A 12,431-nucleotide genomic window follows, 5' to 3' on the forward strand; every position below is an offset into this window, starting at 1 on the left:
CTCTGAAATCAATAAAAACATATATTAAAAAAAAAAAAGATTGAGATGTGACCCTCCCCACCCTGCCACACCCATGGGATCCTGGAGCTGGTGAATCCTTAATCTGCAAAATTGCTGTGAGAATGTACAGTCCTACCCCAAGCAGTGCCCGGGCCCTGAGGGTTTCCCGAGCCGCACGGCTTGTGGCAAAGTGCCATCCACTATCCCTCTGTATTTAGAACTTCCCTAGGGAAGTGGCATTATCTCCGTCACTAAGCTGAAAGCTGCTTCAAGTTAGTTTTTCACAGGTGCTATTCAGTTCGCTTTCTGCACCCTTCCTTCACCTAGCTGAAGAAAAAATTCGGGCTAATGCACAACTCCAGAAATGCAAACTATTGAGAGATCACCTCATAGAAAATTGACTAGGATTTGCATTTTGCTAATGTTGGAGTAGGTCAAAATGTTATTTCTCTCTCTCTCCTCAGTAATGTTTCAATGAAGGTAAATCCCACTCCCTTCTACCAGCAAAAAGCCACTCAGTGACCTGAGTAAGATCTGGTGATAGGAAACATATTCTCAGTAATACTGAGCTCGTTTTTCTGCCAGAACAAATTAGTCAGTAGCTATCGAGTATGTCGCAGAGGTTTTTCAAGAGGCACTTAGGAGGATGCTAAAAAAAAAAAAAAAAATCTTTTTATGTAGATTATTAGAAATGTCACGATGCTAATGTAAAAATGCAATGGTAATCTTTCTGCTTTACTCTTCCTACTAAAATGCTGCTTCTCGTTTATAATTCTGGTCCCACAAGAGAAGATGCCTTTTGAAGATGGTTCTGAAGAGAAACAGAAAAGGAATTTTATAATTTATCCTGAAAAAAACGAGATAGATGGGTACTCAAATAATGGAGGCAAAAACGCAGTTGAAGGTTTGTCTGAGTTCCCATCGCCAAGGAAAACAACAAAAAAGGGGAGTGGGCTGGATTTATAGGAAGCTTTCCTTAGATTAGCATATGTTAAAAATAGGAGTTCCTGAATGAATGAATGAATGAATGAATGAATGAATGAATGAATGAATGAATGAATGGATGGATGGATGGATGGATGCATGGATGGATGGATGGATGGACGGATGGATAAGTGAACAAATGAGTGGACAGCTGTGACCAAGGACTGCCTGCCTTCAATATTCTTGGGCATTTGGAAAAAAAAGCAGTTTACAGCTCACACAAAACCTCTTGGCACTTCAGTTTCTACCAGCATATAACAGAGCAAACAATGGTTACCTTTCTGGGCCGTTGGCAAGATTAAATAAGATGATATGAATGTAGAATCTATCAAAGGTTACCAGTGAAGGGGAAAGCACTCTTCAGCATCCTCTACAGGACCCATTTTCTCACGTGGAGAGTCGATTGTGTGCTTGTAGGGACAGTTTATGCATTTCCTAATAGCTTGAGCTATTGGGCATGACCGTAGAGTCAACAGTTTCATACCAAAGTGTTCCCCGGGACTTTGCTCCTTCCTTTTGGCTTCTACTCAAACTTCAAGGAGATTATTAGCAGCAGTATTTGTGATATCACCCTGTTTTAAATATTTACAGATGCTTAACTGTTAGAAGACAATTTCAACATTCCATCAGTTTTTAATTCTAAGTATAAACATTCCTTTGGGGGCTTTTATTTTGTTCTGATAATAAAAACTACCAGAGGAAAGTGACTTAAACCTGATTTCCATATGAGAGATCGCCCAGCAATCAAAATAGCCTATGCGGCTATTCTTCCACTAGAAAGTACACTTTACCTTAGGGAATGTGCTAGAAGTGAAAATTAAAACCTAGGTGCCTATATGAAATCCCATTAAATCATTAGAATCATTAGGTGGCTCTTCAGTATTTGTGAGTTTTATTTTCCTGCTGGGCTGCAGGGCTTAAGGTGCCCTCTCAGAGCAGACGAGAAGGGCCTCCTGCAGATTCCTACAAGAAGACTTTTTTAATCCGGGAATTGCAGAATTTAAATCTGAATTGGACCTAGGGCATCATTCTCTTCAGCTCCCTGCCATGTGAGGACGCAGTGAGAAGGCGGCTACCTGCAGCTCAGGGAAAGAGCTCTCAGCAGACACTGACCCTGAGGGCGCTTTGATCTTGGATTTGCCATCTCCAGATCTGTGTGGAAATAAATTTCAGTTGTTTAAGCCACCCAAGCTATGATATTTTGTTATGGCAACCTGAGCAGATTAAGACAGAGCTATTTAGATTATCTATTTATTTTTGAGTGATCTTTGGAAGATGGTTTCCTTCAAAGAATTTGTCTGTTCCATCTAAGTTGTCAAATACATTGGCAAAAAGTTGTTCATCATATTTCTTTATCCTTTTAGTGTCTACAAACACTGTAATTACGTCCCCTCCTGCATCCCTATAATTGGTAAATTGCCTCTTCTCTCTTTCTTTTTCCTTAATCAGTCTAGCTAAAGGTTGATCACTCTTATTGATCTCAAATAATCAGCATTTGATTCCATACTTTAGGGATTTTTATTGGATTTCAGCAATTGTAGTTTTTTCATTAAAAAAAAACCTTTTTGTGGTTCATTGAGCTTCTTGGACCTATACGTTATAGTCTTCTTCACATTTGGACAAATTTCAGGCACAGGAGACTCCAATTATACATACATTAGGCCACTTGGTGTTAATGGTACAGATCACGGATGTCCTGTTCATTTTTTTTCAGTCTTTTTTCCCCTTGTGTTTCATTTTTTTCCAGTTTCTATTGCTATGTTTTCAAGTATACTAAGCTTTTCTTCTGCTGTGTCTAATGTGTTAATCCCATACAGTGGAGTTTTCATACCTGTTGTTATACTTTTATCTCTAGAAATTTGATTTGGGGTTTTTAAAATATTTTTAATTTTTCTCTTCATAATGTTCATGCTTTCCTCTGCCTTCTTAAACATGTGGAGTATAGTTTTAATAGTTATTTTAATGTACTCTACTACTAATTCCATCATTTGTGTCATTTTTTGTTCTCTTTCTATTCATTAGTATTTTTTCACAATATGAGTAGTATTTCCCTGCTTTTTTGCATGCACAAATAAGACTATATATAATGTGTATGTACAAGTTTAAAAAAAATAATAAACAAATGTTTAAAACTCCAAACAGCTTATTATTCCAAAAAGCTTATTCCCAAAAGAATTTTCTTGCTTACTCACTGAAGCTAAACATCTTTTGATAGTTCATTGGCCATTTTTTGTTCTTTCATAAAAATGCCTGTTTATGGCTTTTATCCATTTTTAAATTGGTTTCTGTGTCTTTCTTTGATTAATTTGTAGGAGTTCTTGAAACATTTTGGATTCTCATCTTTTGTCAGTTTTGTTTCAAATTTCTTTCTACAATTTTTTTAATACTATGGTTCTTAAAAAATCTTTTTGTTTTATAAAATTCCAAACATACACAAAAGAGAGAGAATAGTATAATAAACCCCCCATGTAGCCATAGCCCAGCTCAAACAATTATTGACTCATAGCCAATCTTGTTTCATCTGTAATCCCTACACATTTTAGAAGCTTTTAAAAAAATGTCTAAAGCCATCTGGTTCCCCGAGTCACAAATGTTCCTTAAAGCCTACAGCTTATGTTTGAGGGGGAGTTAGAAAAAGCGTCAGCAGATTATAACAAAGTTCACACAAAGCTGAGTCTCCCACAGCAGAGTTCCTATCTTTGAAGATACATAAGTGAAATTACGTGATATCTGGAATTCAAACTAATCATTTAAACAATCCCATTATATTGCGTAAAAACACTAGATATAGTTTAAGTTAGTGTATGTACATTCATGCTGCTTAGATACTAGTGAGTTTATGCTTATATTTTTTTACAGGCATATATGTGTTTTTCCACTACCCATTTTAATCTACAAGCTTCTAAAATGAATGAAATGTTTTACTTAAGAAAATTCCTATTTGTCTTGTTTGAAATAATGCCCAGTCCAATGTGATTAAGAATTAAATATAAAGTAAATTCTAGGTGGTGAAAATGAAAGCCCTGGTGATTATTAGAATACCATAAGGGTAATGAACTCAAGTTATGGCTTGATTTTAAGTCATTTTAATGACCACGAGAAGAAACTTATCAGTTACGCAATAAAAACATGGGATTTTTTCCTGTTCTACTCATTTCAGTTTTCTTTCTTTCATACCTATTTAAGTAGTTTATGCATTCTATTTTCAGCATTGTTGTTTTTTAAAAGTACATAATTCAAAATATAGGGCAGTACTGTGGATTGAGGCACTACCGTGGTATTACCGTTGTAAAAGAATCTAGAAGGAGCATTCCGTCATTGTCCTTCAGTCCCTTAAGATGTGTTGTCTTACCAAGTTGCTTCTTCTAAAGTACTCGTAGGCGGTGATTTTGTCTTTCAGAGTTTAACAGTTTCATTTACATGCCTCTCTAAAATAGTGTTTTTAATTGTTATTTTAAACAACTCTCTCCCCTCCATAAGTGATTCTGTCCTATATTGTTTCTATGTAAATGTCTAAATGCAGTGATTTTCTGTCAATTAAAAAAGAAGCACAACTGTTTTATTGTTATATTATTGTTCACTTAACAAGGGGGTTAAGTAGTCGACAGTGTATCGAAGATTCATTGAAAAGACCAGCCCATGGCCACCTGCTTTTTCTGCCATTTTCCTGCGGTTTCTGCCTGTTTCACGGGTGTTCGAGGGCTGTCATTGTTTGCAGCTCTGTCTCTGTTCCTCGGGGCCTGCTTGACACAGTTGATCCACAAATCTCCTCCCTTTCCTCTCTTGCCATTTGCACAGTGGTCCCCCTGTAGCTCTCCTGGCCCTTACTCCGCGGTTGTCTGGCAGGGATGAGAGCTGTTTTTCTCTTTGATCCTTGTATTTGACCTTGACTAATCCAGGGCTCCCAGACTTCCAGCTGAAGCCCATTCTCTGGAGTTCTACTGAGAGAGTCTTACGGCATAGGGGTGCTTCTCTGAGCCCTTGAACCTGGGTCTCAATGTGCTTTTCTGGCCACTTTACGCTTAACAGTTGATGGCTGGTGATACTGTTGAAACTCTTTCTTTGTTTTAATATCTGATATATTTCTTTACAATCTTCATTACTGGAGCAACTCAACTCTAAGGAAAAGCGAATCTTCAAACACGAGGTTTTAATATACCCTCTGTATTTGTCAGGGTGAGGGAGGGAGGGTTATGAGGATCAGCTCAGGATATTATGTGGGCTGAGAAATCCCGTGATCTGCATCTGTAAATTAGAGACCCAGGGATGCTGGTGGTACAATTTAGTTTGAGTCTAAACCCTGAGAACCAGGGGAGCCAATAGTGTAAAGCCCAGCCCAAGGGCAGGGGAAGATGAGATGAGATGCCCCAGCTCAAGCAGTAAGGCAGGAAGAGGGGGCAGATTCCTCTATGTTTTGTTCTGTTCAGGATCTCAGGGTGTTATGGGACTAAAGGGGTCCGTTGGTGCTCATCAGAGCCCAGTAAGACAGGAATAGGAACTTGTAGCAAAGAAAGAAAGGGTTCCCTTTTAGGAAGTGGCCAACGCCCAGAGTTACAGAGACCTGGCTCCTCGATGGCTTCCAGGGGATGGGTTATATGGGGGGAAGTCGTTAAGCACAGTGACTAAGGGAGTCAGGGTTGTGGTCCGGGTCAGCGTCTTTCCTGATCGGTCAGTGCTGGGGCCTAGTAGCTGATGAATGCAGCTGGTCCTGACGTCAGCCGTGGGGTAGCTTCATCTGGTTGCACTGTTTTTCTGGGCTGGGAGCTGAAATGAGGCCTAGATGTTGTCTCTAGTTTGACCGAAACTCCATCTCTGTGGTCAAGGGACCCAAAGCTTTGTTTCTGATCAGAATCTCCGTGTCCTGAGGGCTTAATGCTTAAGGGAGTGGACATGCAAGGGGGGAGGAGGCAGGTGAGTCAGGGTGCCGGATGGGGCCAGTTTGAATCGAAAGGAAAGAAAGGAGAAAGGTCATATTTAAAAAATGAAATTTCTACACTTTCACAGAGGGATTGGATGACACTCAGTCACACTGGGGAGGGCAATCTACTGAATTCACCCATTCAAAGGCTGATCTAAACCAGAAACAGTGAGTCATCGGGGCAGCCCTTGGCCCACAGATTGACAAAGTTAACCATCACGCCTTTCTTCATGCCAGTGTTTCTGTTACATATATCCCTAGTAAAACATGTGTTCTGTTTGATCCTGGAGGCTTGCGCTTCTGTTAATTAATTTAGGATGCTGTAAATGGTAGCTCCCCCTCCCCACAGTGTCCATATTTTCTCCCCTTGTCCATCTGATGATTCATTTAGCAACTTGTCCCGATCCCCGCCTTATAATGGCCTTTGCATACTTAGTGAGTATTTTGAAGAAAGAGGAACCATTACATGACAAACCTATGTCCTCTAGTACCTTTTCCCCGGGCTCCGTGGAGTGCTTCTGAGACACTCGGTGATGTCTAACCTCGGGCAAGATGACTTCCACCGCTCAGGGACTCAGTGGATTCACCGCTCTAAGGCATCCAAACCGCACCTCTTACTGAAAAGGACTGTTTACAAGGTGTGTGGATCAAGATGAGAGGTGCTGAGCACAGCTGCCTACAGACAAGGCTCCTTCTCAAGAAATAAATGACGCCACCTTATAAGCTCCCTGCTACATTCTTTCTGCCACACTCCAGGGAAACCAAAAAGGCCTTTGGAAGGCCCAGGGGGGTTCACAGGCCTGTGGGAACTACCTGTTAATTGGACTTGGTTATTCTGTGGGGATATCATTCAACATAATACCTGCCTAATGGGATAACTGACAGCCAGTTCAGAGCCCTGGGGCTGAGCTTGCCAGAAGAAAGAACCACACCGGGGATAAGCTAATAGGGTGGGGGTCCCACAGGGGGATGACTTTACCCAGAACCCTCCTCAGTGCAGCCCGGAGGCTCTTATCGGGGTCTTCTGTGGACAGAGGTAATATTTCCTTCACATGTGGGCAGGGAAGACAAGCTCTGAAACCTTAAGAGATGCGATTGACTCAGATTCCACAAACTAACCATCGGCCAAGAGACAAACACTTCAGAGCATAGGACTTGTTGCAGCCAAATCTGAATCTGTCATGTTTAAGGAATGAGGTAGTTGTAACTGAAGCCTTCAAGCATATCCTCAATGCACAAGTGGGACTTAAGAGCTGACTTGGGGGGAAGCCCCCCCATTCCTGTATTCTTGCCTGTAAAAAATAACCAGCTCTATGTGCCAAGGTTGTCCTCCTGAACCGAGTGCTCAACATGGGCCGTGCACAGGAAAAACTCAGGGAATGAGGGGGAGGAAGGTGACAAGCATTTAGTCACCAGATCAGCCAGATCAGGTGCAGGCTCAGCTAGATCCTGATAATAGACTTGGACAACGTTGCCACCTAAATGAACCCAGGAATTCCTGCCACGACCCAGTCCTTTAATGAAACATCTCACTGTAGATCATTAACATTCAGCAAACATTCTCTCCAGGACCCAGTCCCACGGAGGTCTCGGTACCACAGGTGCTGTAGACATCCTGGCTGGTTTTTGTTAGCTGGTTTGTTATAACTAGTTGATTAACTTTGGGCCTAGGAACCCTCTGACTTCTAACCTGAGGCTCACCTTTGGTTATAAGATTGGTGTCTAAAGTTTACCTACTGTAACAGCTATCTGTCTGTCTGTCATCATGTAACCATTCATTCATCACTTGTCAAAATTTTTTTGTTGTTAAAAGTAACCAAGCTTTTAGATTCAGGAAAACTCTCAAAATCAATTTTATTTCTCTTGCAGTTGGAAAATTAATTTTAAATTATTCATGGTAACACCCTCCAGATAAATTGAACCACTGGAGTATTTGAGAAAAGCTTAGTAAAGTCAGCCTTTTACATTAATGGATTCCATTTCTAAAACATTAACCATTTTCACATTAACCATTGCTTTTTGATTTATGCAGCCATCGGATCAACAACTTCAAGAATCATTCATCTTAATACGGGAAAAAGTAAATTATTAAAATTTTAACATTATAAAACATTTTTTTCAACTTTGGCTTATGGCAGTATGACTTACTAGATGTCTAGAGGAGACTTTCTGTTATATATCATCTTAAAAGTGCTGGATAAGATAGTTTTTAAAATAACCACCTTTTTAAATGCATGCCTGAGCTTACAGAAAAATAGGGACAGTTCTCTCAGGCCAGGAAAATAAGACAGCAGGAACCCAGAGAGGCAGTGAGCCCCGCAGCTGGCACCGCCCTGAAGGCATCTGCCCGGTGCTCGTGGCTCTGAGCTTGGGCCATACCTTCGGTGACCATGTAGTTCACCCTCCAGCCCAGTGAGCTTGTGCAGTGAGAGGCGATGCTGTTAAGAACACGCTGAAAATCCCACTCCTGCTCGGGACGTGGAGCTCGAGAGAGCGTCACTCCCATCCTCACAAGAAAATGCCGAGCAGTCAGCCTACAAAAGCACCACTTTCCCGAGCTCATCAGAGAGCTGAGGTCACATGGCCAGGAAACTGAAGTTCAAGGAGTAACCCCCTGCTCCCCAATGAGAGTCAAGACACAAGAATTCTTTTACCTGTTCAGCGCCTGGGAGGGAGAGGCGGCTGCCACAGAGTGAGGAGGGAGAAATTTGTTAAAAATTCCCGAAGGCCTAGTATGCACCAGTATATCAGTTTAGAAGAGCTGGGGGCTGCAGACACAAGGGGAGCCTGTACCCACTCCCAAGCTCCTCTCCATGGCCTCCAAGGTGAAGAGGCTGGAGGGAGCTCCTCTTGGTGGCCTGGGATGCAGGGGGCAGAGGCCCTGCGCCCTGCGCTCCTCCCATGGGAAGCAGAAGCCTTGAGCGGTTGGGAAGAAACTGTAAAGCTGCGGCCTCCAGTGCTGCCGAGGAGGGCGAGGTCCCGTCCCTGTCCCTGCGTGGGAAGGACAGCACACCCTTCTTCCCACAGTATTCAGGCAGAGCTTTACTGCTTCTGGGGGCAGGGTGGAAGCAGAAGCCATTGCCCTGGGGAGAGATGCTGGACCGCTTCGGGCCCAAATGCTGTGCCAGTGGAAAGCCAGAGCTCCCTAGTACGGTGGGTGGGCAGGAGCCAGTCTGGACAGGGGAACCTGTCCCTGGAGCCCTGCTTCCTGGCCTCTCAGGCACAGAGCAGGGCCGAACAGGGTGGAGGGTGGGTTTGGAAGGGGCAGAAAGAAAATGCCCAGCATCGTGATTAAAAATTGTGAGAGGCAATCAAAATTATGATAAAGGAACAAGAGGCTATGAAAAACAGCCCAACGGACTTAAAAAATAATGAAATGAAATCGTAAACATGGAAAGTCAAAGTTATATATTCAGTTGATAACCAGCAGATGCGATACATCGCTGTTGGGTTGATAGAGAACCAGCGGCAGAGCGTTCGTGTAGATACACTGTCTGGTGCCCTGTCAGGCCCTGCACCTGCTGGCCCTGCCATTGCCACGCTCAACTTGCAGCGGGTCAAGTCAGACAATAAACAGAGGCACCTGCAGATTTCTGCGCAAGGCTTTTTATCCCAGCAGAATCCACAAAAAGCAAAAGCTCTGCAACTATTTAAATTTCAGTTAATAGAGGACTCATGAATTGAGCTATTGCCACCTAAATATCAAATTAAGAATACGTAATGACATGGGGAAATAACTCGTGGCACTTCATTCTAAAATGAAGGTAGCTTTCATATCGTCCCCAATTACATAAATAAAATACAATTATTTAAAAAATGACACAATGTAGAAAAATGGAAGTAGTCAGAATAATTTCAACCCATGAAGGGAGACCCTTTTGCTAGAGGTCCTAAGCGTTTTCCCACGTGTGTTCAGACTCCTACGTATCGTGAACAGGGAAAAGCAGAACCGCTAAACCGCTCACCCCCCGGGGAGGGAAAAATGCAGCGAATTATTAAAGGACGTACTCATGCTGCTGGGAATATGGATGATTTCTTTCTTTTACATATTTATCCCTCTTTTACCTCTCATATGTCTACGCTTAGCGTGATTACTTTATAAGAAAAACATCTTAAATAACAAAAATGCTGTAAATGATGTGATAGTAAACTAACGTATGGCTCTTTCCTCGCTTCAAATACAGAATATAAAAATGGACGTATTCCTTTTGCAAAATGAGAACCAGCACTCATTAATCACTCTGCCCGACCCCTGAATGAAGACATGCAAGGGCGTGTGCGCACACGCTGAACTCCTGAGAGGAGGCCCTGGCAGGACGCTCTGCAGAAGAGAGGTTGTGATGGTGGCGTTTGAAGAACAGGAGGGCAGAGGAAGCTTAGCAGGAGTGGAAGAGTCTTACTATGGACGTCTTAAAAGAATTGTTTTAACCTGATAGGGTTCTGACAGCAATACAAGAAGATCAGCAACAGCATTAGGAGAGAAAAGCTAGACATTGTGATTTGACGCAGATGGTAACAATCGGGATATGGAGACAGGACAGGTGGAAATGAGAATGTGTAACGTTGTATCACGGCTCAGGCTTCTCCCCAAGTCTTGCCAGATGGTCCTATTCAACTACTGGTCACATTCGGGCAGCATTTCCCGTGTATAACCCTGGGATGTTCTCATTCGGTATCACACTTCAGGATCAAGTAGAAAAAGTCAGTTCCACATTTAAAGATTTTTGGCTACACGATTGTGTAATTCACAGGTCTAGAAATACAAATCGAGTGAACTCAGTGCTCCTCAAGATCGTTAACGTTCCACAGAAAAGGCCTGCATGTCACATTAAGATTCTTGATATAACTGTCCCAAGGAGAAGTGGAGCTGGACTTAAATTCCCTGCACAGGGCAGAAGAGACTATCAGACAGCATCCTACTGGGTTCATTCTGTTCCTGCTCTTTTGTATCGAAAGTCAGGACCGCCTGCTGCCTTAAGTGGCTTGGAAAACCAGAACAGAGAGAAATGCTCAGTTGGATTCTACAAACATTTTTATAATTTTATGATGGGAAAGGTTTGGGGGTTAGGGAAGGGAGATGCAAAAATGGTAGAACACCATCACTGCCCTCCAGAATCCTCCCATCGTTGGAGAGAGCCTGGTGGAAAGATGACTGCAAAACACAGCAAAAATTTGTAAAGGGCTGGATTGGGGATATTAACACCGGAGAGATTAAAGGACAGTCCCCTAGAAAGGGGCTGTGGTCACTACTAGAGTGATCATAGACCTCACCACTCAAAGCAGGGTCCATGAAGTGGCATCACTGGGAGCTTGTGAGAGATGCAGACACTCACCCCCCCCCCCCCGAACTCCCGAATGAGAATCTCTGAGGGTGGGGCCCTGTTTTAACAGCTCTCAGGCAATATGTATAGGTCCTAAAGTTTGAGATGCTCTGAAGTACAGATACTTCTGATGTAAGGGGACACGATCCTTCCTGTTGTTCATTTAATAACACACAGTTTTAAATAAATGATTATTGTGTACATGCTCATTACAGAAAAATTAGAAAAGCTGGAGGAATACAAAAGGTGAAAAGTTACCTTTATGAACTATTAGTCACAGTTCTCCAGTGAAACAGAACCAATAAAATATGTATATACACACACAATATATATTCATATTTATATGAATATAAGTATATATTGGCTCATGCCTATTCCTCTACATATGGAGGAGGCTGGTAAGTCCCAGGTCTGCAGTGTGTCAGCAAGCTAGAGACCTAAGGAAGTGATGATTTAATTCTAGTCCAAAGGCAGGAAAAGAGCTGACATCCCAGCCTGGAGGCTGTCAGAAGAATTATCTCTTCCTGAAGGGAGGGCCAGTCTTTTTTGTTCCTAGTCAAGCCTTCAACTGATTGGATGGGGCCCACCCACATCAGGGAGAGCAATCTGCTTTACTCAGTTTACTGATTTAAATGTTAATCTTGTGCAGGGGGCGGGAGCGGGGTGGAGGGGGCCACAAAAGCACCCTCACAGCAACACCCAGGGTGATGGTTTGCTGATGATGTGGGCACCCTGTGCACCAGTCAAGTTGACACAGTTACCCACCATACCTGAATTAACCAGCCGCTGTAAACATTTCGATTTATTTAACTTGCCATCTTTTAGAGTGAACCCTGGGGAATGGGAGTATATGTACATGAGGATAAATTGTTTGGGTACAAAGAGTCGGCCGAACCACTTTCTGCCTCTCAGCCGCTTCCACCATTGGAAGTGGAAGGCAGGTGCGTTCACCTGTGACACCGCCTCTTCTTCCCCAGGCGAGGGTCTCATTTTCATATATTCATTACATATAAGAAGCTGAGGGTTTTCTTTTCCCCAAAGCAATTTTTCTGGCTGTGGCATGAAGTATATTTCTGGCATAAATATCACCCTTCAACCCCATTGGAGCCAAAAATCCCATTTCTAATCTTGTTTCTGATTGAGAAATGATAGAGGGGATTTGCTGAAAAACATCTGCCTGCTGACAGCTGGCTGCTCATTCGGGAGTG

Source organism: Miniopterus schreibersii (genome assembly GCF_964146895.1).
Source record: "Miniopterus schreibersii genome assembly, chromosome: 9".
Classification (NCBI taxonomy): Eukaryota; Metazoa; Chordata; class Mammalia; order Chiroptera; family Miniopteridae; genus Miniopterus; species Miniopterus schreibersii.